The 27535-nt window shown below is 40.7% G+C and overlaps 1 protein-coding gene across 3 annotated transcripts in view; it reads left to right on the top strand.

Moving 5' to 3' along the window:
• Positions 1–27535, top strand: part of PTN (pleiotrophin) — a 486673-nt gene that overhangs the window by 364715 nt on the left and 94423 nt on the right. The window contains exon 1 of one of the 3 annotated variants that reach the window (XM_036107754.2): positions 23898–24182. The exons of 1 other annotated variant lie outside the window; for it this stretch is intronic. The gene's annotated coding sequence lies outside the window, so the exon portion shown is untranslated. Of the gene's footprint in view, positions 1–23897; positions 24183–27535 lie in introns of those variants that run through there. One more of the 3 variants, XM_036107745.2, reaches the window with a different exon arrangement.

Here is a 27535-nt window from a genome sequence, read left to right as displayed (position 1 = left end):
TATTTACTGCACCTTGTATAAGGAATCCAAATAGTTCCTGACCTTTTGGGTTTTATTAACACTTCAATTTTTCATTCCCTGCCCTCCATTCCTTATTGGTTGGACTGAGGCTCTGACCACATGCCTAATTTCCAATGCGATTAGAACTCAGTTCTATGCTTGCTAACATCCTGATTGTGGGCTGGGAAGTGTGGGTTTCTTGCTATCCTGGGAAATGAGATTCAGAACTTTCATAGACAAAATATTCTAGCACAATAGAATATTTGATAAAATATTCTAGCACAATAGAATATTTTGCAACTCATGTCTTTGAGAAGGTAGAGTCTGAATTAGTCTCAGTAAAGGTTAGCTAGGCTGTTTTTTTTTAATTACTATTTATTTATTACCAATGGTTAAGTGACAACCATGAATCTGAATATAATATGGATCACAGCTGATTGAAAGTGGGGCAAACCATTCCTGTAAAGAGCTAAGGAACAGAGGACAATCTCAGTTCCATACAAATGAATATATTTCGTTGAATTTGATTTCTGAGTGGGAAAAGATTCTTAGGCACTCAGAGTACCCTTGGCTGTGGGTAGTTCACTCTCAGAGTCTACATCTGTATGAAGAATTTCAGTCACATTATAAAGGGCTCTTTCATGATTTCTGATTCTGCCCTATCACATCCCAGAGCCATGCTTTTGCAAAGCTGCCAGCTGGCAGGTGGAATCCAAAAAAAAAAAAAGTAGCAGCTGTGGCAGTAAGTTGATGAAGTTTTATTTCCAGGTGAAGTGGGATCCAGAGAATATGAAATGGAGGGTGGGGGGGTGGGAAGGGGGGGTGGGGAAGGGAAGAATGGAGTTTTTTTTGTAACAAAGTCATAAAGTATTTTTCCCTAATTTTCTTGCAGTTCCTATTTATATAAAGTATCTTGATCACTGTGTTGCTCTACAGAGATTTTCAACGGAATTAATTTGGGAGACTGAACTAATCTCTGAAAATGAAATTGACTAGTTACAGTTACTTTTTGGACACTTTTTCTGTATTGTGAATTGTGTGGAAATGTACAGAATAAAAATTAAGAAACATAACTAGTTTCTTTTCTTCTCTTACTGGCTGCTAGATGTAGATGGTATGAGTACTGTCCTTAACAGTGGTTAAGTTAGATTTTCAATATCAGGAACTAAGCAAAGATTGGCTGTTAGACAAGGCAGAAACTAAAAGGGATCCCTGACAAGGCAGAAGTTAAAAAAAAAATATTTCTTCTTTCAAGATGGACTAATAGAGGCCAGATTGACCCTCCCACCTGAAATAAGAACATCTATATATAAAACAGTGATTGTTAAGACACCAGGCATTAGGCAAAAAAAGACAGTGATCCCTAAGAGATGGCTGTCAGCTGCATGACTACGCCATTTTACAGACTTTGGAGTTTCCAGACAGTGGCTCAGGGAAGGGTAATTCAGGCAGAGCCTGGCAGATTTCTTGAGTTGGGGAGACCAAGGCAACTCGAGCTTATAGAGTGGAGTATCAGGAAAGTGCACAGAGAACCCCACATATCTGCGGAGACCCCCATTTAGGTATTCAGTAAAACACTTGCCAGTGTGTGTGTATGTGTGTGTGTGTATGTGTGAGAGAGAGAGAAGAGAGGGGGAGAGAGAGAGAAAGAGAGGGAGAGAGAGAGAGAGAAACCCACCCAGACTTTGGAGAACCATCCCAAATGCTGAGAAGGAACAACGACCAATGCTCACACCTGACTGGGAATAATGCCCTTTGCCATGAGCCATGCTGCACCCCTACCATCTACTCGGCCACAGCTTTTTATTTCTTAACAAAAACATTACAAATCTCCTGCTTCCACTCTGGTCCCTTTTCTTCCGCATTCCGGCTACATTGGCAATCACCATAAGGGTTTCGTGTGAATCTTAACACATCCCCGTCTCATCTCCCTTCTTCCACTTCTCAACTTCTGTTAACTACATTCCCTGTCACAGATGTGCATTTTATTTTATGTTTTTACATTTTTTAATTCCAGTATAGTTAACATACAGTATTATATTAGTTTCAGGTGTACTACATAGAGATTCAACCATTCTATATATTACTTGGGGCTCATCACGTAAGTGTGCTCTTAATCCCCTTCACCTCTTTCACCCATCCCCCCACCACCTCCCCTCTGGTAACCACCAGTTTGTTCTCTATAGTTAAGAGTCTGTTTCTTGGTTTGTTTCTCTGTTTTCCTTTGTTTTGTTTCTCATATTCCACATATGTGTGAAATCATATGGTATTTGTCTTTCTTTGACTGGCTTATTTTGCCTAGCATTATTCTCTCTAGCTCCATCCATGTTGTTGCAAATGGCAAGATTTCATTCTTTTTTATGCCTGAATAATATTTCATACACACACACACACACACACACACACACACCACCTTTTCTTTATCCATTCATCTATTGATGGACATTTGCACTGCTTCCATAGTTTAGCTATTGTAAATAATACTGCAATAAACATAGGGATGCATATATCCCTTAAATTAGTTTTTTGTATTCTTTGGGTAAACACCCCCAATAGTGTAATTACTGGATTGTAAGGTAGTTCTATTCTTAATTTCTTGAGGAACCTCCATACTGTTTTCCACAGTGGCTGCACCAGTTTGCATTCCCACCAATTGTACAAAAGTGTTCCTTTTTCTCCACATTCTCACCAACACTTGTTTATTGTGTTTTGCTTTTAGCCATTCTGACAGGTGTGAGGTTTTATCTCATTGTAGTTTTGATTTGCATTTCCCTGATGATGAGTGATGCTGAGCATCTTTTCATGTGTCTGTTGGCCATCTGGATGTCTTCTTTAGATAAATGCCTGTTCATGTTTTTGGTCCATTTTTAATTGGGTAACTTGTTTTCTGGGTATTGAGTTGTATAAGTTCTTTATATATTTTGGGTACTAACCCTTTATCAGATATGTCATTTGCAAATATCTTCCCCATTCATAGGTTGTCTTTTAGTTTTGTTGATTGTTTCCTTCACTGTGCAGAAGCTGTTGATTTTGATATAGTCTACAGATGTACATTTTACATTCTATTTTGTACTGATGTTAAAAATTCTACATGTTGTCAATTTTTTGAATTCTAAGATTTGAAAGTTAAGAACATGGACATTTATTAGCATGGCAGGTTAACGTGTTTCTCAGAGGCAAATATTAAGCTATGTTTACATTTTTTTCTGAAGCTTTTCAAGGCCAGGACCCCAATGCCAATGAAAGACAATGTTTCTGTCATTCAGATCAAATCATTTTTCTTACTATTTTTTTAGATTGCTCTGCTTCATATTTGGACATTTTGATACTGTTTTTTCTTTCTTTTGGTGTTGGTTGTCTTTGTTTTTGTTGAAAGATACAACACACACACACACAATTTTTTCATTATGTCTCTAGTATCATCGATCTCCCTTGTCATTCTGGAGTCCATTTCATTCTTTCTTCTGAAGGCATCTCGGAGTCCACTGGCTTCCTGTTCTAATTTTGATGAACTTTTTCCTAGTCATGCTGTACAATTATCACCTTACGCTTTTCTTCTTTGGACTTCTGCATTTGTCTTATCACTTTTTTAAATTTTTTTATTTTTTATTTATTTTTTATTTATTTGACAGAGAGAGCACAAGCAGGGGGAGCAGTAGAGGGAGAGGGAGAAGCAGGCTGCCCACTGAGCAGGGAGCCTGATGTGGGGCTCGATCCCGGGACCCCGGGTTCATACCTGAGCCGAAGGCAGGTTAACCATCTGAGCCACCCAGGTGCCCCTGCATTTGTCTTACCACTTTTGACTCACATATTTCTTAGTTTCTTGATTTGCTGGAGTATAGTCACAAGTTACTTCTTAAAACTAAGCACTAGGGAAATCAATTCCCTGAGTTCTTGCATGTCTGAAGATGGCTGTTTTGTCTTTTACTTAAAGTTTGTCTGACTTTGGGATTCTGATTGTGATATTTTTCATTAGAAATCTGGAGAATCTTAGGAAAAAGAAGGCCCGTGTGCTTTGTGAAAAGTAGAAACTAATTTGCCAATACATTCAAATCACAGAGTCACATGTTATGGAAGCAAAATGACTCTAGAAAGCCTGTTGAATAACTTCATTTTGCATAGGAGGAAACCAAGGTTCAAAGAGACTGAAAATTCTGCTCAAGATCACATAGTTAACTGTGATAGGGAGACTTCACCAAAGCTCAGGGGCTCCCCATTTGCAACTTGTATTGCAATAGCATGTTCAAATGCTTCAGATGCCGCCTGAAGGAGCTACTGGGGTGAAACAAAGAGAATGCACTGGATTTCAGCCCAGCTCTGCTCCTGAGAAGCTATGTTTCTTGCTCTCCTTGGGTCCAACTTTCCTCATTGGTAGAATGAGCCTGTAAAACTGATGGTCTCCAGAGGGCCCCTTTCTTCTCTCAAGTAGTAAGATGCTCTGAAGGGGATTTATTTTTTTAGATTTTATTTATTTAACTTGAGAGAGAGAAGGAGAGAGAGTGGGGGGAAGAGGGGACCTGGGAGAGGGAGAGACTCTCAAGCCGACTCCAGGCTGAGCACAGAGCCAGATGCTGAGCTCCATCCCACGACCCTGAGATCATGACCTGAGCTGAAACCAAGAGTTGGGCTCTTACCGACTGAGCCACTCAGGTGTCCCTGAAGAGGATCTTTTAATGGAAGGTCATTATAAAGATGGAAAAAGCTTCAAAATGATCTCCATTCAAGGTCCTCCCTTCGGAAAACATTACTAAAATTATCCCCCAAATATATTGTTTGAGCACTATTTGCCATAGCATTCATAACTGGTCAGCATTTTAAAAATCTAAAACAAATGCCTTTTTAATAAGATATCTATGGCTCCAACCCTTGAGAATTTTTATGTGTCTTTATTTTCAGGGATCGGTACAGTGAGTCACAGGTGGCTAGCTCCCCAACTCCACAGTCTATCACGTCAGAGGTGTAAAGATAATTAGCTCCGTTTTATACAGATGGAAAGGACCAGAACTTACATGGAGCACAAATGCTTGTAACTCTTAGGTGTTATAACTACATGGCAGCCATGGTAATGATAACAAGGATGTTTCTCCTTCACTGACCAATCCAGTTAGGTCATGGGGTTTCTTTTCTGCTTAACATTGTCTGAATCCTTGGGGACAGCCCTGGGTTTGACACCTATGTTGCTGATTACAGACAGGGTGAACTTTGTCATGTAACACTCTTTCTCAGCCTCAGCATCCTCATCAGAATTGTAGAAAACAGTACCACCAGCCAAATGGATTTTTGTGGACATGAAATGAGACATTGGCTGGAAAAATACTTAGAACAACGCCTAGCACATAGTAAGTGCTCAATCAATTGTACCTATGAAAATATGCTGGGGACAATAACATTGATGACATGCTTATCACATTTCTTGTACTTTCCCTGCACTGTGGGGTGGGGGACGGGTGAAAGGAGAGGGCCTGTACAGAACTTAGATGACTTAGTATACTTAATCGTGTTTGCTGTGACATGGAAGTTCCTAATCTAAAGTTTGCCTCAATCCTTTTTACTCCCTCTGGCTTGTAAAGGTGCCTTAAAAATTAAAGATATACACACTTTGACGGTGATAAATAAGGTACAATTCTGAAAACTTAAACTGGGAGAAATGTGGAATAAATAGACCCAAAAGCTTGAACTGAGAATGGAAAAGAACATTCATAGGCTTGTCCTAAGTCGAGTTTCATATGATGTCAGTCTGTGGGCGTTGCTGGTTTAAGAAGAAACCACTGTGCTGTCTCTTCTAATATGCATGCACACATAACCCTGTTAACGATTTGGTTAGGTCTTGGGATAGTTTTCTGATTTTAATTTGCCTGGTTTAAAACTGTCTTTATTCTTCTGAGAATCACCAAATTTCCAGATTCAGATGGTATAGAGCCAAACTTCGGAAGATTCTTTCATAACATTGAAATCTCTGCCAATGCATAAGTTGCAGTGATATTCTGTATGTTCTCCAGCCTACCCATAGGGTTCAGTTCCAGTTTCTGTGTCTAGCCCCGTTGCCTGAAGCCTCTCTTTAAATGTCCTCTATTCATAACTTTTATTCTCAGCTTTGGAATTACATTTGGTCTGACTCCTCTGAATTTAGGTTTTTGGTGTTTTGTGGTTGGTTTTGTGTGTGTGTGTGTGTGTGTGTGTGTGTTTTGTTTTGTTTTTGTTTTTGTTTTGTACTCCACAGAAAGGAAAATGCTTCTTCAGCCCAAACCTAAGGTTTGCAATGAACACCATGATATAGTCACAGGAATTAAGGCCTTTCATTGTCACTGATGATGGGTATGAAATACAGGCATACAAGCTGTTTTTAATTATCTGTATAGAAAAATCAATAGCAGCAGTTTGCGCCAGCTCAATGAGTGGCTGGCTCATTGCAGGAAGAGATTACAGCTGCTCTGTCTGCCAACAATATACTCATTCCTCTGACAGAGGCAATCAGGGGTGAGATTCTCAACTCCGTTAGCAGTAGCCTCTGGTAAAAAGTACATGCTTAACTCCCAAATGCGAAATAGCCATTTAGGTTGTCACGAGTAGGGTGATACTGAAGGAAAGGAATTTTCTTGCTCTAACCCAAACCCAACTCATTGTTTTCATTCTATTTATCTTGTCTAAAAAGAAGTGGGGAGTAAAGGTTGGATGGGCAACAAATACTAAATATCATCCATGTGGTTCGTGCTAGAATAATGTCCTAGTCACTTGATTTATTAGCTCCACTCAAGAAAAATGAATCTTTCAGAAATTTATTAGTTATATTGTAATTTTTATTTTCAAGTAATAAAACAGAGGCTGTGGGTGCCTGGATCAGAAGCTATTCCAGTCTCCTCACTAGTATAAATTGAACCAGAATGGGATCTCTGGTTGACTGCTATTTTATGACCCCAATGAACCTTGCCTCCTGATCTTAATGTCTTGTATAATCCCCTTCCACATTAACTTTGGGTTTGTCCCTTTTGCTAATGTCCCTTTTAGCTGGTGTGAAGCAAGTAGTGGTTTCATAGGCACTTGCCCACTGGGGCTTGTCCCTTTGGTCTGCTCTTTCTGGGGACCCAGCACCATTATGACAAATCCCAACTTAGCCACATGGGGAGACATGCAGAGAGAGAAAGATGTCTAGCCAGCCCTGATCTGTTTCAGCCACCCCAGTGGAGGCATCCATCCAATGTGTGATTGAAGAGGATATCTCGGATGGTCTAGTCCCAGTGTGTGGCAGAGTAGAGCTGCCCTGACGAGTCCAGTCCAAACTGCAGAATCATGAGCAAATAAATGATTGCTGATTTTTAAAGCCACTAAATTTGGGGTGGTTTGAAACAAAGCCATGGATAACTGAATCAGAGTCTCAGCATCTGAAATGACACAGCCCAATTGGCTTGACCATTTGTGATCCATTCCCTTATGTTAGTGAAGACAGGAAAGGGAATAGTTACATGATTTTTTTTAGCCCACCAATAATTGAATTTGTGCATTGAAATGGCCCATACCACACTATAGGATCAGAATTACAGAGTTGGACAGTCCTCACAAGGTATTTATTTGTATTTTCAAACACTCCACTTTGAAAATTAAAAAAAACAAAAACAAAACAAAAACTGGAGTCCACAAAAATTAAACTAGGAATAGAATTCAAGCCTCATGATTCTCCCAGTATCTGCATTATGTTGACTCCAGTGGTTTCCAACACTTTCATGGACACAGACCACTGTTAACAACACTGGAACATAATTAATGCTAAATTAATGTGAATTAATTTGTTTGCTTTACTGTACTTTTTCTGCTAATGTTCATCTAAAGCTATCAGATCTATGGCTATATCCATATCAGAGGACATAGTTTATGCTGATAATCAAGTCTTTGAGAGGAAAGGTGAGGTGAAAGACTGAGAAACTATCAGTAGGAAAATAGCTTCCAGCCACTTTCTCACTTCATAAAGAAGCAGCTGTGTCTGCAGTCACTCCATAATATGGTATTTCAGCCTCAATGACCCCTGATTTGAGAACTCTGCTTCAGGTCTTGATGGACATTTAAGGAGCTGCAGTCCCAAGCTTTCAAGGCACTTGAACTTATTTGTTTTCTTTCTCTCTTCCTTCCTTCCTTCCTTCCTTCCTTCCTTCCTTCCTTCCTTCCTTCCCTGCTTCCTTCCTCCTTACTCCTCTCTTTCTCTCTTTCCCTTCCTACATTCCTCTCTTCCTTCTTTTTATAAAAAGCCACTCACTCAATGATTTGGAGGAGTTTTTGGCTCCTAGTGAAGAGGAAGTTTTTGGCTCCTACCTTAGGTTCTTGGGGAAGATAGTGCACACTAATCATTTGTGAGTTTCTAAACCCCAGGTATGCCGGTCTGATAAGCCTCTGGCCATGGGGTCAAGGAATCACAAAACGTGAGGTTAGAAAAGCTACTAAAAATTATTCTGTACTGTAGGTTCTTAAGATACATCTTTGAGGTTAAGAAAACCCAACTGTTTATGACATATTTTATCCAGTTTACAATAAACTTAAGATAGTTGACCAGTAATATTCTAGTTATTCAACACTTCACTATTCAGGTTCCTGTGGTTGCAAATGCACAGCAGATCAAAAGTTGCGGTGGCATAGAACCATTAGCTTTTGAACACATCACTAGCAAAATTAGTCTCTACTTAGCCTTTCATTCCTGATGCTAGCATCTACCCTCAACTGTTGAACCAACATCTTATTGGGCAGTCTCTCACTGATTTTTTGAATGCTGTAATATCTTAACGATACATCATAATACAAGGAAAATAAATTATAAAAATAAATCACAAACCTTTTAAAAGATATAGAACAATGGCAGTGTAGTTTCTGGAAGTGAGAATAATTGAATTGCAAAGAATAAGGGGGAATCTTGGAAAATTGTTGAAAGCTTTATAAATTATTGTAAATATAATCATGCTTCAGATTTAAAATGTGAAATAAGGCATATTATATTGTGGTACAGTTTGCTGGAAAAACAGAAACAAAATGTAAAAAATAAATTAACATTTGATGTATTCTTTGGGTCAATAATTAGTGTGTATTTTTAATTATAACCTAAATTTATTATATAATATGAATATTTTCATTTTATTCTTCAATATAACAATCCCCATTTACTATGAAATGTTGGTCACTTATCTAAAGAGGTATTTTCCAGGTTCTAATTGTGCTCAGATAATGAGGCCCTCCTGTACTTATTAATTGTATTATATGCATTATTCAGCTTCTGATACAAAGGACAGAAAGAGATGACCATTTATTGAATGTCTTTTACATTCCATGATCTGCTCTGAGTACACATTACACTCATTTTTTCATTATTAATCCTCGTTACAACCTTCTGGATAAGTACCTACCAGTAATCCCATTTTATAAATGAGAAAAACCAAGGTTTAGGATTTAAGTAGCTTGTATAAATTCAGATAGGTACTGTGTGAAAGAAAAGGAATTATGATCATAAGTTGTTTATCGATGGGGTTCAAGGAGTCATTAAATAACACACCACCTTACTGTTTAAGTTCCAAGCCAATTGAGACATTAAAAATAAATAAATACAAATAAAGCAGGACAAAGCAAATGGGAGCCCAAAATATTGCTTTTATTAATGATAAATCTGATATTGGAAATGTGGTTCATATGGATGGACTAGTGGGCTTGCTGTTATGGCTTCTAGAAGGACACAGCCCACAGGATGGCATTGCATGTTGTTTCCTCAAGTCTTCCTACCCTGGAAGTGGAAAAGAACTATGAATTGGAACAATTGGGGTCTAGAAAATTCATCAGCAAGAGATATATGATTGGCTGTTTGGGAAAAATAATCTTCTTTAGCATAACTTCCTCCTTTAATAACATTTGGCCACACACACATCTTTTGTGCCACTGTTAGAGATAAAATATTTGGCTGAATGAGGCATTAGTATCACTTATTGGGAGTCTATCTTAGGCTCTAAGTGTTTTCTTATTCTAAACATTATGACAGAAAAAGTGCTTGAAACATGAACCAGTTATCAGCAGATCCTGCTAAGGAGTTCTGAGTTTATATGGTGAGATCAACAAAGAACTCTAAAGAGACTGAAATAGAAAATGAAAAGTCTAAGGAAAAGAACAGAACTGCTTACAGACTGTTTGCACAGGCAGAAGTAAGTAACCTGATGGAGATGAAGAGGAAAAGAACTATTTTCCCACGCAACAGCTTTTTATTAAGCCTGTGGTAATTAAAACAGGAAATTAAAATGTTGCTAAAACTTAGTACAGATAAAGGAGCTGAAATCCAGCATTAGAAAAACAAACCAAAACAACTCAACAAAAACCCAGGTTAAGTGCAGGTAACAGTGTTTGGTCTTCAGGGGAAGAGATCACGTGATTACAGTTTATTCATCATACTGAGGGGAAAAAGTCTGCCTGTGTCGTGGAAGAGTTGGTGCAGATGTCTGCCTTCTGCAAACTCCATCTCTGCTGCCTGCCTCCCATTATGGAGGCTGAAAAAAATCATATCTCCAACTTACTCAATCTTTCTTCCAAGAAAGGTCACATCTGACCCTGTCATGGCTAATAGTATGCAAGGAAGGGTCTTCTGGGGGCCTTGGAAGGATTTATTTTTTTCCCCACATGAAGGAGATACTCAAGGAGAGACCCTCTGCTGAGCACCACTCCTGAGACGTAGTCATCTTGTGAGACACGAGATGCAGGACAAGAGCGTGGCAGAGACACCAAATGGGCTCTGAAATCTTGGAGACACTGAACCATTGCCAACGACCACAGATTTCCAGAAGTCTTGTTATGTGAGACATTGCTAGACAGGTTTTCTGTTATCTGAAGCTGAAAGCATTCCTAACTATTCCTAAAAATGGAGGCCACACTTTAGGACAGAAATGTATCTTCTCGTCTGAATTCCATCATGATTTTTCTCTAACAGTTTAGTTTCAAAAGGTAAATAACCATAACGATTCATTTCCCACAGATCAAAATGTTATGTAATGTGGCAAAAAGATAATGAAAAGTCTGGGAAGATGATGACCAAAGAAGGTCCAAGTACATTCTAGGTCAGACCTGGCTCAGAAGCCGACTTGACCACCTCGAGCTGTGTGATTTTATCTGAAAAATAAGGATAATGAGTCATTTACCTCATGGGGTTGTTGTGAGAATTACATGTGATCTTTGTAAATTGCTTACCTCAACGCTTGGAAGATGAAGAAGATTATGGCCTGTTATTACATACTCCTGAATTTGCAAAATAAATGTTCAACTTTATAGTCATCTCCTTGGTATCAACTTGTACTTTTCCAGTTTTTCAGGAAAACTTTGTTCTGTATTTACTTCTTAAATATACTCATTCTTCCTTTTTGATAAAATTCCCATTGGTGCCAAGTTTCTCCTGAGTAGTCAGGAGACTGACTTTAGATATTATGCACAAGTCAACCACTGCATTCTTCTTACCAACCTCTCCCTGACTCATCTGAGTAGGATGGGACCAAAATTAGTGTCATATAAGGGAAGTTTGGAGAACAAGGTGCAAGATGGCTACGTAAAAGGAACCGGAGATACCCAGCCCTACACACATAAAAGCAATACCCAAGAAATGTCATTGAGCTGGGGTAGGGGAATGGAGCAGAAATTAGGGTGGCTCTGATCCTCTCACTTGTGTACACAGAGAGCCAAAACAAAAGAAAACAACAATATGACGAGAAAGAAGACTCACAAACATACAACACAAAACAAAGTAAGAAGCAAGTAGGATTTAAGACATTGAAATTATAGGCCTTGGGCAATAGCAAAAATCTGGTTACAAATGTACTAAATATTCATGAGAATAATTGTTTAAATGGATAAGAGCAGGGCACTCAGGGAGGAGGAATTGGGGTGGAAAACAAGGCTTAGTTAAGCTACCAAATTTGTCCCTTATGTAGCAGATAACCAGGTTTTTATTTAAACAAAGACACAACTTCCTATTTCTCTAATCACTTCGATATAAGGAACCTCCAAAATATGGTTACTTCCAAGTAGGGGCAAAATGAAAGAATTAGTCATTAGCAAAGTTTCTCCTTTTCACTTCAGAAATGGAAGCATTGAAAATTAAACACCCCCTTTTAATGGGCAAACTCTAGTTTGGGAAGATTTTTATTACAGGGTTGAGAGCTTCTTACATGAACTGATTTAGAGAGGCATTCTAAATGGACTAATCAAAGTGAGTGGCCCAGAGGCTTAGATCATGCTTTGAAAACACATAAAAAGTGAATTTAAAACTGTCAATTTGTGCCGTGGTATAGGTATATAGTTCTTTTAAATCTTGCTTAAGTAATGCACTCTCCACTTGAATCTCACATAAACCTCCAAACAGAGCATTTCTGAGAGTGGACTTATTTCTAGCTGCCCAGTCCTGTTCCCTGTCTCAAAGTTTGGCATAACCATCCACAGAGCTCGAATCCTAGGGGTTATTTCTGATCTTTTTTTCCTTTTGCCATCCAGAGCCAGTCATCTACTGATTCTTGTCCATTATTTTCTTTCTAATCTGCTGTCCCTCCATCATCATTGCTGGCTTACTTATTCAACCACCATGATTTCCCAGTTGCATTATCTTAACCCATATCCCCACTGCATCTTCACTCCCCCTCCCCCTCGTCCAGGCAGCCAGAACCAGACCTTTAAAATGGAAATCCAATATATGGTGCTTCTTAGCTCACAACATACCAAGGAATGCCTAAAACAATACAATAAACTCTAACTTCCATATGAATGTTGGCAAGGTTATCCATAGACCTGACCCAAGCTCATCTCATCAGACGTGTTTGCTACAGTCTCTTTCTAAGCATGCTCTGTATTTAAAAAATGGCAAATCTATATATAATAGTCAGTTGCTGTGTCTCAGTTTTGATTTCTCTCTAACAAACAAGAAATAGAAAGGGATATCTATCTATATAAGTATCTATACATTGGCTTCTCCCTTCAACCCAACCTTTTGTTTTCTTGTCTGGATTTCCACCGGAATTTCTACTGGTGTCAATCAAAAATGTCAACCCATTAAACACAACAGGATGAGTCAGCAAGGTAACGCGAGGGCTAGGAATTTAACTTCTTACAGCAATTACTATTCGTTTACAGTTTGAAAGAATGCAAAATCTGGAAATTACAAGCCAGAATACATTATGACAGGATTTGGAAATGAGAAGGAGGTGGTGATTAAGTGAGGTAGTCGCAATTATTCAAATTTTCAATAATCTACGCCTCCCTTTGCACACAAGATATGTATTATATTCAACCTAATTCTTAGAAAGTAAGGGTTTTTTTCTACACTATAGAAAATGAAAATGAAGCAGTGACCTGTTGTGAATGCTCTGGTTTCAAGAGAAGACCTCAACACACACTGGATGTGAATGAATGCCGTGAGGCAACGACTCAGAAAGCAGCTGATTGGGGCACTCGAGTCCCACTAAATAATTCAGAATCCCTAATGGAAATCAGATCCAATGTTTCCCCAGTGGAAGCACAGCCCTTCTTGGTTACCCGATATCCGGCGAGCTACTCAAGAGCTTTGGAAAACAACAATACGGTAAAAGGTAAAAAATATTTTAATGGCGTTCATATTCTCCTGGGTACTTTCTTGGCACGAAGTTCCCAGCTTCCTGACAGCTGCTGCCATTGTGAAGAGACAGGGAGAGTGAGAGAAAGAAATCAATATTTAAATCTGAAACAGCCAGAAAGTTCCATGAAGGGCGCCAGCATTAACTGGTTTGTGTATGTGTTTGGCCTTTCAAAAGCCCCCAGTCTTAAGAGGAGAGAAGGTATTCTAAGTAAACAACTCATTAAGAATCACACAGCAACACATTTAATTTAAGGAAGAATATTCATGTGAGACTTTGTCTAGAAATTTCAATAATAGCATCAACTGTTGCATAAAGTAATGTCTCTCTCTCTCTCTCTCTCTCTTGCTCTCTCTCAAAACAGGAAGAGAATATTGATTTCCCAGCCTTGGCCACCAGCCCCACCCCTTCTCACTATAAGCATTAAGATGAATGAGTTGGTGTCTCTAAAAGCACAAAATAATCTTCAAGAGAGTACCACTTTATAAATAAAAAAAGCTTTATTATTATTGGGTAGAAATGTTAGAGAGAAAGTTGGAGCTCTTATCAAAGGCTGTTGGTGCCCCGACATTTGCTGTCAGCTCTGAAAAGGTGGCTGTGAAATTCATTGTATCCAATCCTGGTTGGCTTTGGGCCCAGCATACAGTGGGATTTCTGGCCAATGGCCCCGTATAGCGGGGACGACTGGCACCCGGCCCAGGGATTAGAGAGCTTTCATTTCTTTGTCTCATTGATATTAGTCACAGAATCTCCCTTTTCATGCACAACCCAAGCCCGTGTGGGGGTCCAGGGCGGGGGAGGGCAGAAGCAGAAATGACTGCGGACTTGGGGCTCTGGTACCCCTCAGAGTAAGAAGAAAATTTCCATTTCCAACTCAGCAATCCAACATCTGTATCTATTTCGTTATGCACATTTAGCAGGAAATGGATAGTCTGGTGTGTCCTTGAAAGGAAAATTGCTTTATAGACATAAGATACTGTGGGTTAACCTTGGCCAAACAAGGTATTCAGTATCTTTAGGCTTCTTTTGCTTTCCCCCTCTCGAATGAACTAATGACTTCTGAAATTTCATCTCAAGGAGCAGCAATTTTCGTAAACAGAACTTGCGGGCACATTTCCTTCCATTCTAGACACGTGTGTTCGTGTGTACCTGCGTGTATCGCTTTCCTTTCCATTCCTTCTTTGCGTGTGTGTGCATAATCGTGTACTTGTCCAAGGGTAGGTGGTGGATGCTTGGCAGAATCCATCTGTACTAATAGGTCCCAGAGCCACATTCTACTTGAATCTCAGAAAATGTTCTGCTGAGTTCCACAGAGTAAACTTTGGTCTCAAATAATATTCATCTTGTCTTAAATATTCATATGCAATAGAAACTGAAAGTCATTTCCAAAATAAAACTAGGACTATGAATTGCTAAATAGCAACTGATCTTAAAATAAACCACAGAGCCCCAACATATCATAACAAAATGACTCAGGCTCACATCTCTTTGCCTGATTCCCCTAAAAAAAAAAAAACAAAAACCCTTTCAATACAAGAAAGGAAGTGTTAAAGTCTTAAGGAAGGTCTAAATGGGGTGCATGTGCATAAGCTTTTCGTTATCTTACAGAACTGTCATTAGTGAGAAATTAATCTCAGATATGAAATATGTATATTTTCTCGAACCAGTTGAGTGGCAGAGGGAGTCAGTGAAGGGTGGGGAGAGAAGACATATAAATGTCTTTGTGAAAAGCTGTCACCCTCCTCTCTCCTTGTTATTGGATTAAACTTCTGTTTCCCCAGCTATAAAGTAGTAATAATGATATCCATCCTTATAGGGTTCCTGATGTGTACTCAGTGAGAAAATACATGTGGAAGACTTCGTGAAACTTACATTATTCAAAGGGGGTGAAGTTGCGTATCACTTGGGGATGGCACTGTTTAAGAGGGGAAATTAAAAGAAAGATGAATTTTGTTCCTGTGAATACACGTTAGGGCTTCCAAACTCCAAAAATTGTAATAAAATGTCTAATCGCACACCCAGAATGGCAGGAAGCTTGAAGATTCCTGGTCCTACTATATTTTAGAGATAAGAAAATCAAGATCGAGAGCCATCCGTGATTTATCCGAAGTCTGAAACTAACCAGCAGCAGCTGGAGGGCATCTCACTCTTCACTTTAACCCCATATTCTTGTATCTGCATTCCTTACAAAGGACAACTCGCGGGGTTTTGCTGTTGTTGATAAATGAACTATGAACTCTGAGAGAGGTGGTGATGGTGATGGGGCAGCTCCGTGTGGCTGTGTCATTCTGGAAGGCTTCATGCTACAGGAGGCACTTGACGGAAGGGTAGGGTGTTAGTGAATGCAGAGCAGGGAAGACCTGATCTTACAGAACAGAGCAAGAGCCCATGAGGCGTCATGCCGCACAATGTACACAGAGAGCACTGGGGACAGCTACCCGGCTACAGTAGACATAATTCATTGGAGACAATAAGAAATTAAGTGCATTATTAAAGGCCAAATTTCAGAGGATGCCCTTCAAATAAATTTTACCGGACGCTATCAGAGCTTAGGCTCTGGAATGAGAGATTGATGAGATGACAAGTTCTTCGTAGATTTTCTTTCATTGAGGCTGCCTCCATGCTTTACGACATCACTCTTCGTAAATATTACCCAAACCATGTCCATCTGTTTTAGAAGCCCCCATGTCTCTGTCCTGTCCACCACAAAGGCAAATTCCAGATCTGCCACACGTGAACCTCACTTCAGCTCAGGTTTGCTCCCAGACCTAGCCCCTTGCTTCAGCCAAAGGGGTCTACGAATCATACCCATTATTCTTGTTGGATGTCGTGGGCTTCACCCGCTGAAATAATTGCTGTCTCTGACTCCACCAGCCACACTTCTTTAAACCCATTCTTCAAAACCCAAATATACCTCCTTCCATTTCTGTTGTTTTTTCTTTTTCTTTTCCTAACCTTTGATGTGGATCCTTTTTCCTCTAAACTGAGAAAAACCACCTATTACTATAAACTCCTATACTTTTATCAGTGATGCTGTATGTGTAAGTTCTTTGAGGACAGGGGACACGTCTTCACACGTGGTACTGTGTTCGTGTGTCCCTAGCTGCCCTGCGTGAGCGGGTCCTGAGGCAGAATCTCAGAGGGTTGCCTGGTCAGGCCTCAACGCACCGCAGACATCCTTTTGGGTTAACTATCAACTGAATATCTATTAATAACAGCAGTTGGCAATCTACTTTGGAAAATAAGCAAAGAAAAATGGATGTCTTAAAATAAGGGACTTGGCTTTTGAAAGTCTTAAGATACGGTTTGTTTTGACGTGGATCTATTCCCAATTTAATGCAGGGTCTGGCCCAGAATTTAGTGTGGCGATTTTAAAGATTCTTTGTTAATGTAACAAATGATGATAGAGTGTTTATTAATTAGCAAGTAATGTTCTAAACATGTTAAAAGCATAATTTTTGCAGCAAACTTAGAAGACAGGCACTGTCATTACCCTCACTACACAAATGGTAAACCAAGGCACAGAGGGGTAAAGTAACTAACAAAGGCCACACCACCAGTAAGTGAGAGACCCAGGCTTTGAAACCAGGTAATCTGACTACAGCCAATGCTGTTAAACACTATACCACACTATCTCTTTATTTTACTCTGTAAGCCAACTTTATTGAGGTACATTTAATAATTTTAGTTATATACAATAAAATGTACCCACATAAAGCATACAGCTTGATGATTTTTGACAAATGTATATTTCTATGTAAACACCACATCAATAGAATATTTGGTGGTTCTACCAACCTCTCCCCAACCTCAACTCGAAGTCACAGGTACAACCACTGATCTGTTTTTTGTCAATGTAGATTAGGTGGGCTTTTTCTAGAATTTCATATAATGGAACCATACAGTATGTGCTCAGAAGTGTCTGGCTTGTTTTGCTCAGTGTAATGTTTTTGCAGTTAATCCATGTTGTATGTATCAACATTTATTCTTTTATTTCTGAATAATATTCATTGAATGGATCAACCAGATTTTATTAACAAATTCATCAACTGACGGATTTCTAATTTGGGTCAATTATAAATAAGGTTGTGATGGACATTTATGTGTACACTTTTGTGTGGGACACATATATGTATTTAACTGGAGTAAATAGCCAACAGGGAAAAGTCTCCATCAGATGGTAGATGTCTGTTTAATTATGAGAAGCTGCCAAACTGTTTTTCATAGTGGTTGTACCATTTTATATTCCCACCAACACTTGGGATTGTCGGTCTTTTTAATTTTAGCTCTTTCAGTAGGTATGTGGTGGTATCTCCTTGGGGTTTTAGTTTGCATTTCCTTGATAAGGAAAACGATGCGAAGCATTTTTTCTTATTGGGATTTGTGGATTTTCTTCTGTGAAGTGTCTGTGGAGACCATTTTTTAAATTGGGTTGATTGACTTCTGATTATTCAGTTACATGAAATCTTTAATTTCCTAGATCATAATCTTTGTCAGACATATAGTTGAGAATATTTATTTGCATTCTCAGGATTGCCTTATTATTGTTTTTAGTGGTAGCATTCAAAGAACAAGATGTTATTTTTATAAAATTCAATTTATCAATGTTTTAATAACAATTTACGTGTTTTTCATATTTTATCTAAGAAACCTTTGCCTACTCCAAGGTAACAAAGATTTTCTCCTATTATTTTCCCGAGAAATTTTATAGCATTTGCTTTTGCAATTAGGGCCACAATCCATTTTGAGTTTATTTTTCGCTACAGTGTCAAAATTTACGTTTTTCCCATGATTATTCAGTTCTCTGGGGACCATTTGGAATGACAATCCTTTCCTCGTGAAATATGTTTGAGTTTATTTGTAAATTGATGGTTTTGTTCTCCATTGATCTAAAAGTCTATCTTGATGCCAATATTGCACAATAATCTTGATTATTTTTGCTTTCTGGGACTTGATATCAAGCCGTATGAATCCTCCAACTGTGTTCTTTATTTTAAGAATGTTTTGCCTACTTGAGATCCTTTGCACTGCCATAGAAATTTTGGCACCAGTGTGTAAATTTCTATTAGAAAATCTATTGGCATGTGGCTTGGATTACACCGAATCTGTAGATAGATATGGATTGAATTTACATCTTAGCAGTGTTAAAATTTCAGATTGATGAACATAATGAATCTCTCCCACTTATTTCCACAGCTTCCATCAGATATGTCTGGTGCTTTTCAGTGTCTAAGTCTTGGACATGTTTTCTTAAACTTATCTCACTACTTATTCATGCTTTCAAGATACATTTTTTAATATTTATTTTTCCAATGATTAATTGCTAGAATATAGACATAAAATTGAGTTTTATAATTTGAACTTGTATCTAGCTAAGGGCACTTAGTTCTAGAAGCTTCTCCATAAATTACAATTTTCTACGTATATACACTCATGCCACGCGGGAATAAAAATTGTACCTCTTTCCATTATTTTTATTTCTTTTTTCTGGCCTTATTTTACTGGCTAAGATCTCCAGTACAATATCCAATAAAAGTTATAGCAATGGTGATTTTTGCCCCATTCCTAATCTTTGATGGAAAGCATTCACTTTCACTAGTAAGCATTCACGGTAGCTGGGCGCTTTCTGCAGAATAAGGTCTGATCAGAACAAGGATGTTCAGTTATATTCTTAAGTTGCTGAGAATTTTTACCATGAATGGGTGTTGAATGTTTTCAAATGCCTTTTCCTCTATATGCAAACGTATTCTTTTTGTTCCTCTAATTAGTCTGCTAATATAGTGAATTATGCTATATGATTTTCACATGGAAAACCAAACTTGCTTTCCAGGGATAAACACCCAATGTGATATACAGCCATATTCTTTTACACATTACTGGCATTGATTTGATGATATGTGTTAAGGGCTTTTGCATTTATTCTCCTGAGGGATATTGGTCTGCAGATTTAGTTTTCTTGTAACTCTTGTGCTCAAACTCTTTTGGGTATTTCGGGCCTGATTTGCTGGGTAAGTGTGGAGGAGGCTCAAGGCCTGCTCCTCAGCTTTGCCAGTTGAGAACGTTATTTTAACAGCTCTTGATGAGAGAGACAAGATTGAGGGGCTTAAGTCAAGCTACTGAGACTCATAGCAGCTTGACTGATAAAAGTGTAAATTTATAAAATTTATAGGCATTGTTGGTTGCTTCCCAAATCTAGTCTACCTCTTCCTTTTGCTGGCATGGTCTGTGTGGCCACATGACTGGGAAGGCTGGATCTATTCTCCACTGGGGTTGGGGCCTAATTTATTTTTCTTTTTTAAATTTTTTATTTAAATTCAATTTAGTTAACATATAGTGTATTAGTTTCAGGGGTAGAATTTAGTGATTCATCAGTTACATATAACACCCAGTGCTCATTACATCCAGTGCGCTCCTTAATGCCCATCACCCCATGGCCCCATCCCCCCACCCACCTGGGCCTTATTTACTTTAAGCCAAATATGCCTGATGCTCCTCAAAACCATCCTGAAAAGTCTTGGTTGACAAACTGAAGATGCCGTCAAAAGGTGGAAACACCTGGGTCCTTGAAGACTTTGAAATACTGACTTTACCAACCTGTCTTGTTTGAGATAAAGTCCCAAAATATTTAAGCCATTTTAGTTGAGTTTTGTGTTTTTTTAATTAAAAAAAAAAGAGCACAAGCATTACAAAGATTGTCTAATAGAGAAGTACGTTTCGTAATCTAGTTACAGTGATCAAAACAATAAAGTTTTATTTTATGACCTTTGGAATATTTCAGAGAGAGGAAGAGAAGTATATTAATGGGACTTCTATCAAACTCTGTGAGCCTGATGGCTTGTCCTTTTGCATTCTAGGGATATTGCGGCGCTCAGAATGATAACCAAGAATCTAAACATCCTGACAAGTAGGCAATCCGAGAGACACACGACAAACTTTTCATCCGGTTCCTTCACATTTTTTCACTCCGTGCTGCTCACACTTCTTGTATTTGTCACTGCAAAATCAGTGGCCTCATTTTCAGAACACCCCTAGGACATGTCATAATTTCTGTGGTTTCAGATTGTCTTGCATGGGTTATATTTTCACCTGTAGTCCTCATGAAGGGGCTCATTAATTACACCTAGAGAGGCTGGTCCCTGGCAGGGAGGGCGAGCATTAGTAAGCTGAAGCAACCACTGCGGCATGTCTGGGGGGCAGAGAAAAGTGCGAAAGGGTGTTTGCAGTTAGTTATTTTTCACCAAGAAACGGGGAGAAGAAGTTCAGACAGTGGATTACTATAGTAGCCTCCTATCTGGGACCTCTGTTTCTGTCCTTGCCCACCTGTGGTCTATTCAACACAGAGGGACCATAGTAAATCAGTCAGATATTGTCACTCTCAAAGGCTTCCCACCTCTTCAGAGCAAAAGTGGAATTCCTTACATTAGACAAAGGCTGTGCATGATCTGGCCTGGACGCTTATCTCCACTCACTGAGCTCCTGCCACAGTGGCCTCCTTCCTGGTCCTCTAACACGTGGGGCAAGTTCAGGCCTCAGGGCCTTTGCACAGACCCCTTTGCCTGGTGAGTCTCCTCCCAAATATTTACTTGGCCAACTCCCTCCCTCAATTCTTTTAAGTTTTCACTCAAATTTCACCCCAGGGAGCTTTTCCTCTCCCAAATTGGCAATTTTATCTTCCTTCATTGCCTTCCCTCTCCCCCCATGGCACTCCTCACATCTTTTAAAAATTTAATTAATTAGCTAATTAAACTTGTCTATTTATGTAAACAAAAATTTAAGCTCTAGCACAGTAGGGATTTTCATCTGTTTTTGCTCATGGCTCTATTCACTCAAAAACTTGAGTCTTCAAAGGATATTGGCTAAATGAACAGAATGAGTTGAAATCTTGAATCAGCAGGCCCATGATGAGGCAGCAGGATGAAGGTTGGATTTGGAGTGAACACTTTGGAGTGCGGTTGAACATATCTTCCACTTGAACTTTGGTGTAAATGCTGAGTTGAAGTAAATTATGTCTAATCTCAACCTCAGAGATTGCTATTCCTTAAAAAAGACTCTAATCTTCCATTATATTTTAAAAGAACGATAGTTAATAATTTAGTCAGGGTTTCTTAATTTCAGCACTATTAACATTTTGGGACAAATAACTCTTTGTTGTGGGGGCTGTTCTGTGTATCGTAGGGTGATCAGCAGCATCCCTGGTCTCTCCTTACGCTAGGTGTGCGGGTGGCAAGCCCCTCCCCTGAGCTGTCACAACCAAAAATGTCTCCAGACATTGTTGAATGTCACCTGGAGGGCAACACTCTCCTGGTTGAGAACCACTGATACCAGTAATTTTCATATATTCCTATTTGAATAAGGGGTTATATATTTTTTTTTAATTTTTTTTTTTTTAAAGATTTTATTTATTTATTTGAGACAGAGAGAATGAGAGAGAGAGAGCACATGAGAGGGGGGAGGGTCAGAGGGAGAAGCAGGCTCCCTGCCGAGCAGGGAGCCCGATGCGGGACTCGATCCAGGGACTCCAGGATCATGACCTGAGCCGAAGGCAGTTGCTTAACCAACTGAGCCACCCAGGCGCCCAGGGGTTATATTTTTGATATAAGACATGTAATGGAGTGGACGTCATGGGGATATCATGCTTACTTTTTCAACCCTGTAGTCTAAGCACATAATGACCGGTAGCAACATTTACATTTGTAAATGTTCAGATAAAGTTTAGGAAGAAATAGAAAATGGATAACCCCTTGTTTAAAGGCCTAGAAACTCTACCCTTCAGGAATGATAGTGAATGTTGAGGAGTCTCTTTCAGAAAAGAGCTTTGGCAAAATAAAAATAATGAAGAACAATGTGCATTCCTCCCTAATTTATACAGATGAAATCACACTAAAACAAATATTGCTTCATCACTGGGAAAATGGAATCACAAGAGGGAAAGAAGTCACATGAAGTCTGTGAGTAGAGGGGACACAGCTCCTTATTCATTTATTTCTGCTTTAGGATGATATGTGGTGTGTGTATGAAGAGTTTGGGTATAGGGATAGATGGGAGGTTTGTAAGTGAATTTCTGATGCCTCCCCTTTTGAAAAAAAAATGGTTGACTGATTAAAAGGTCTACTTGTAGAGACACCTCTTGGACCCTAGTGGGCACCTCCCTGGGACATTTGTCCAGGTAGCAGTCAACGTAAGAGCCCCAAATCTCTGAGAACTACTTGCCACAAAACAGTGCTTCTAATTTGGGGGGTTGAGTATGGTTCTCAGCAAATGTAAATTTTCAGAGTTATTTAAGGCACTTAATAGATATTTACCAAACTGAATTGAAAGGATGTAACCTCAGAACTGTGGAAAATGGAAGTTTATTTTGCAACCATTTGCGGGAGGATGCCATCGAATGATAAATTGGAAGGAAGTAAAAGGAAGACGCAGCAGGCAAGAACTGATGAGTAGCAGAAAATCTCAAAACTCACTTTTTGAAGTGTTTGGGGAAATTTGTTTTATACTTCCCAATTATTTTATGCGATACTTTTATCTCATCTGTATCAGAAACATCTCTAGGTTATCCAAACAACCCTAGCTGTATTACCTTAGCATTGTTTTTCAAGTCAACATAATGGAAATCCAGAAAGCCAAGCAGCCCAGCCTCCGAGTTTCACTAAGACCAGAGTTTGAGCTACATTGATTAAGCCTTATCTAAACCCTTGGGTGTCAAAGGCATGTCACTAAGTAGGTCACTCCAGGCACCAAGGAAGCCAAGAAAGGAAAGAGCCCCCTAAAGGAAAGTGGCATTTAATTGGGAACCTCCAGACATCTGTCACTCTTGGTGACAAGCGCAAGAAAGGACTTCACACATTTGTGACGCGCAGGTGGGACAGGACTGACAGCTGGAGGAACTGGAGCTGCGTGCAGGGGAAGGTGTGTGCGCGTGGGGAGGAATGAGAGGCTGCTTTTGAAGACTGGGCTCTTTGATCCCGAATATCATTTGAAAAAAAAAAAAATGTCTGGGGCCCAAATTGTATCCTAAAATGCTATCAGCTGTCCATTTAAGCGATCCCCCTTGTGAAGCCGGGGTGCGCACCCACCTAAAGCACAGGTCGGGCCGAAAGTTTGGACAAGAAAGGTTGTGCGGGGCTCTGCTCCCAACAAAACAATGTTTCATCTCCGGGCCTCTTGGTTCAAACCCGCGTGCTCGCTCCTGCGGGGAGAGAGCGGCCCTGGAGACTCCTGCCTTTAATGAGCTTCCCAATCAGCTCGCGAGGGAAAGGCGCGCTCCCTCCCTCGCCCAGCCTGCGTCCTCGCCCTGCCCGCTCCGCTCATCCCTCCCCTTCTCCATTTCCCTTCCGTTCCCTCCCCGGCAGGGCGCAGCGGAGGCCGAGGCTGGATCGGGTTCCCCGCCTGCCCGTCCCAAATCCCGCCGAGGGAGCCGCCGCGCGGAGGCCGAGCCGAAGCGGGCACAGGGGAGCGGGAGCCCGGGCCGTCAGCGTCCGGGAGCGAGGGCGCAGCCAGCGGCCACCCGGCACCCGACCGAGCGCAGAGCCTCGCCGCGTTCAACAAAGGCAGCCCGAGCGCGTGCGGCGTTTGCAACTCCAAGTAAGTGGGAAGCAGCGCGGTTCTCGGCGGCGGCCCCGGGCGACTTTCCTTTACCCTCGCCCACTTGTCCGGGTGCCAGCCGCTGATGGCGGGACGAGTGGCAGAGAGGCTGCCTGGTAGTCCCTGCGAGGGGGCTGCCTCCAAAACGGATTTGCTCCGGAGGCCAACTGAGGCATAGCTGGCCGGGGAGGGGGGGCAGGGGGGTCGGGTCTGGGAGTCGGGGTGCGGGTAGGTGAGGGGGAGGAAAGCTGCTTGGGTCATGCCTTGCACGCCTGGGCACCGCGCGCCTGCTTGCAGCGGGACACCACGCCGGGGCTTGGCGCTTTGTAAAACCTGCCTTGGGAGGTGTGTCTGCGGCGCCTGAGCCGGCGGGGCTCGGGGTCCCGGCCTTGCCCCGCGTCTCCGCCTGCACCTGGGCTTCCCAGCGGCGGCCTCGCGCTGGCTCCTGGGGGTTCTCTGCGGGGGGCCGCTCCTCCCAGGGCTGGGGGACAGCGGGAATCCCGCACCGAGCCGCGACACTCCTGGTCTTGCCCGCCAGCCCGGGAGGGGCTCTAGAAAGGGTCACATCCAAAGTTTAAAAGACACACCTTAAACCCGTCTCCTCATTTGAATGCTACCTTTAATCACCGCCCTGGGCGCAGGCACTTGAACTTTGCAGCTCACGTACATAAGGGTGGGGTATGTTTATTACTAATTTGCCGGATACTTAGTTTCTAAGAAATTAACGTTTTTAAAGCAAGGAACGTACTCACCTCCTTTCCTCCTTCCCATGCAAAACCTCAAACTTCCTCTCTTGAACACACACACACACACACACACACACAGACACACCTCTTTCTCCTTAACAAAAACACACAGAACACACACCTCTAGTTTATACACACTTTGCTGTTAACCTTTTTTATCTATGTTAACAGCTGCTTTGTAAGTTTGGGGATACATTGAAAAAAATAGGAGTGGCATGGGGGGCGGAGAGGAGGCAGATGAGGGAGAATGAACAATGGGCGTGACATCGAAGTTTCCCTCTGTCTGAGCATCTTTCGTCTGGGTGGGCATGTTGTTTTAGCAGCTTGAGAAAGGTGGTGTGTGCCTGTGAGTGTGGGAGCAAGGGCCTGGGAGGAGGTTGAGGAGCTACCAAGAAGAGCTTTTGGACTAGTAACATAAGGAAGCAGTTTCATGATTCCAGGCAAATGTGAAGCTGATGAAACAGTAGAGCCCATTTAGCCCCTTGATTACTGGGGACTAATTGATATGTGGAGATATTTCAAGGTATTGATAGCGAAACAAAAGAAGTGTCTCCCAGCACAAAATAAAGCATGCATTTTCCATCTTCATTATGTGCCTTTTTAAGTAAATTATGCACTTTAAAGACCAAATCATTAAAAAACACTCACAGTCCAGTTAAATTCAAAGGAAATTAGAGCGGGTATTAGCTCTTTTCCCCTTTTGGGCTATGGGTTCCTTTAGAGTGGTGATACTTGTACTTTCTCATTGAAACTAGAGCAGATTTTTTTCTTATTTAAACAACAACAATACCCTACTTCCATTATTCTGTGCTTTAAGAAACTTTTGTGCTGTGAGTTCTCTAACTGTGCTTTACATCTTCACAAGGTAATCTCCCCCCGCCACCCCCCCACCCCTACTGTTCCCAGGCCCCCTTTAGGACAGTTTTCTTCTCATGAGTGAGATCTGTGAGGAGTGCCCACCTGAAGCCATACAGGACCACAGTAGGTGCTCGCTTTCAGCTGGTCACGTGGGGATACAACTGCATTGTATTTTCTTTGTTTTAAAGATTGATTTATTTGAGAAAGGGAAAGAGCGCGTGCAAAGGGCAGAGGGAGAGAGTCTTAAGCCGACTTCGCACTGAGCACAGAGTCCCACGCAGGGCTCATTCCCACGATCCTGAGATCAGGACCTGAGCTGAAACCAGGTGGGGTCGCTTAGCGGACTGCGCCGCCAGGCTCCCCACATTGTATTTTCGAAGAGGGAGCAGTGTTAATGCCCAATTAACATCCTGTTAATATATAACTTGTATTACCTGATGTTTAAATGAGGTATTACAGAGAATGAGGATAATTTAACAGCACATAGAATATAATATATATTATATAATAATACATAGTTCTCTGGTTTCCTAGACCTCTTTGCATGATATTTGGAGTAATAAATTTGCAAATTTATTGAGAGCTTCAGTGCACCTCATTTGGTCTTTACATACAGCAATATGTAGCAGGACACACTTTTTTTTTTTTTTAAATGGGCATTTTTTTTCTCTAGTAAAGCCAGTTGCCTTGTTTGAATTTTTCACGAAACTTGATCTTTGGAAATAACCTGAGAGAAATAAGGTCCCCAAATAGTTTAATCGCTTTTATCAATAAAATCAATCTTAGAAATGAAATATTTTAGGTTTAGATGCTTTTTCCCCCCCTTTGAAGATACTCTCGCTTTCTCATTTAAATGACCTCTCATGTGGATTCTGATCCTTTCTCACATGTGGTGTTTTTTTGGGGTTTGGTTTTTTTTTTTTATTACTCTTCAAATTTTCTCAGGAGATTGAGTTAAATGGTCTGTGTGGTTAGCTAACGGCAGATCGAATGCCAGAAGTCAAAATTCAAAATATAAAAGTTCTCCACTCCTGCTTTTAATATGGTGGCGTAGGGCTTTGGGGAGTGGTCCTTGACTTCTCTCCTGAAGGTAATGTCCACATTGAGAGCACCCAGGGGGATCAGAGAGCAAGCATGGTCTACACCTGAGTGCCTTGGAGTCTAGTTTAAGGTGTGGCTTACTCTGGAGCCCTGGGGGGAGTCCAGGCTCTCCAACTGTGCCCTTCCATTGCTGGGATGCTGAATGGGGCTCCTTTAAAAGGTTAAGGCTGCCGTTCTAATGAATAATCAGAAGCACTTCTGTCTCCTCTTGGCACAAGGCCATGCCTTTGCTCTGTGGTAAAGTAATATTCAGATACGGATCTTCTCTTTATGAGCTGGGCCGGCTTTTTTCGATCCAGAGCCAACTGGCCTGAGTGGGATTTGGGCCACAGCCTGACTCTGGAAAGTTGTTCTTCATTCCTGATGTTTATGGCCAATTCAAGTTTCCATCCATCGAGCCATTTTTCCACCCACTTCATGCCAGTCTCATATGTGGCAGAGTTCTCAGTGTCAGACGATCTTTCTAGGTTGTCAAATATAACAAGCCTTTCGTTCTGCCCTGCTTTAATATTTGGTAAAAAAAAAAAAAAAGTTAAAATGTCTGCGGTTTAAAAGAGTAACTATAATGTGACATCATCAGAGGGTGTTATATTTATGGTAACATTGTGGATTCGATTATGTAGATCACATTTGCCACGAATCCCTATT

The sequence above is a fragment of the Halichoerus grypus genome, chromosome 12, assembly GCF_964656455.1.
Source record: "Halichoerus grypus chromosome 12, mHalGry1.hap1.1, whole genome shotgun sequence".
Taxonomy (NCBI): domain Eukaryota; kingdom Metazoa; phylum Chordata; class Mammalia; order Carnivora; family Phocidae; genus Halichoerus; species Halichoerus grypus.
Note: the sequence above shows the minus strand (reverse complement) of the source record. Positions and strands in the feature narration are given on the sequence as shown.